We start from the raw sequence: 1,775 nt of genomic DNA on the forward strand, positions 1-1,775 counted from the left end.
CAAGTCCTGGACTATCACAAGAAATATGTCAGCTTAAACATCTCAAATGAATGAATGCATTTAAGTTATAAACGAACATGTTAAAAGTGAATATAATGAAGATTTAAACAGAAGTTAACCAATGAACCCGATCACATGATCCAGTTGTTTCTCGTGGTCACATGACCACCAGTAGAGAGACACTTGGACTCAGAAGAAATTAAACATTTTTCAGTCTGATGGGTCACGCCACTGGCTGCCAAAAAGAGAAAGATATACTTATTTTCTATAAAGTTAAATTGTTTTCTTGATTTCATATAAACAGCTGGGTGATGGGAAATGGGGCGGACTTGATCTGTGCTGACACTTTTTTTTGGCTAAAACAGCATCTTTATAAATAAAAAACCGATCAGGAACTGATCAGAGTTTAAGCCCGGACAGAACCATGAAAGCGGCTGAACGAATCCCACCTGCATGTGAGCACACAGGTGTGTTCGAGGACCATGAAGGAGAACAATCATCACCTCAGGTAGACCAGCAGCTGTGAGACGGTCTGCAGAGAAGTTCAAGTTTGACCGAATGGTGTGTGTCGCTGTGTGAGCCTCGCAGGTTGCTCAGCTCTAAGAATGTGGATTGGTGGCCTTTGCAGACCCGCATCCATTCTCTGCTCCTGCAGGAAATCATCTAATGAAGCAGAAATTCCTCTAAACCAGACATGAACACATTCCGGGGATTTGGATTATTGTCAGGGACTAAAAAAACAGATTTTCACACAAGAACACTTCTTGAACACACACACGACACAAGGATGTCATTTGATGGAGATGATTTAGTTTAGTCACTTATTGCTTCAGTATAAATGTCTAAATTTAGTCGTGTTACAACATTCCATAAATTTAGTTTGTGATCCCACAGGTGGGACTTCTCCACCGATCGTTTTTCCTCCAAATACGATGTTCAGACGGTTCTAGAGCAGAATAGTCCAGTGACCTCTGGTCTTCAATGGTGTTTGATTCTTATTCATTTCTGATCTGGTCCTCATCTGGTCTCCATTTTGTCCTCATTTGGTTCATATTTGGTCCCAAACTGGTCCTCGTTTGGTTCACATTTGGTTACATTTTTGCTCCCAATCTGGATCCTGTTTTGTATTTTGGTTCTTATTTGATTCTGATTTGATTCTTATTTAGTTTTGTCCCATCTGGTTCCCATTTTGTCTTTATTTGGTTCCATTTTTGTTCCCAATATGGACCTCGTTTGGTATTTTGGTTCATATTTGATTCTTATTTGGTTCTGATTTGATCCCAATCCGGCCCTCATCTGGTCCTTATTTGATCCATATTTGGTTGTTTCATTTGGTCTCATTTCGTTTTTCTTTGGTTCATATTTGGATCCCATTTAATACTCCAAAAATAGAAACAAAAAAAGGACAGAAGAAGAAAACCCAACATTGACTCAAAACATCACATTAAGACATTTTCAGACTTTTCTTATAACTCGATCTTTAAAGCTTTCAGCTTTCCTTTTCTTTTCACTCAACATCATTACAACATTTAATCCATTTGCGTCATTCACAGTGCAGGAAGCTCAGCAGGTTCACTTGCAGGTGAACCAGTCCCTTGTTTTCAAGGTCACTAGAGGATACTCGTTTGGTTAGAACCAGAAGGATCGGAGCGGGGGAAACAACCGGACTCTCAGACAAGCTAGAACCTGAGAATGGGTCAGAACCAACCGACTGTAACAGACCCATCCTGACAGGCTCAGGAGAACAGAGAGCAGCTGAAACAGAAGCTGACAGG

At 40.4% G+C, this 1,775-nt stretch overlaps 1 protein-coding gene across 1 annotated transcript in view; it reads right to left on the minus strand.

Moving 5' to 3' along the window:
* The window catches only part of si:cabz01090165.1 (uncharacterized protein LOC100333421 homolog), a 305,072-nt gene that overhangs the window by 299,554 nt on the left and 3,743 nt on the right, over window positions 1-1,775 (minus strand). The gene's annotated exons all lie outside the window — the stretch shown is intronic.

The sequence above is a fragment of the Oryzias melastigma genome, linkage group LG13 (assembly GCF_002922805.2).
Source record: "Oryzias melastigma strain HK-1 linkage group LG13, ASM292280v2, whole genome shotgun sequence".
In the NCBI taxonomy this organism is placed as follows: Eukaryota; Metazoa; Chordata; class Actinopteri; order Beloniformes; family Adrianichthyidae; genus Oryzias; species Oryzias melastigma.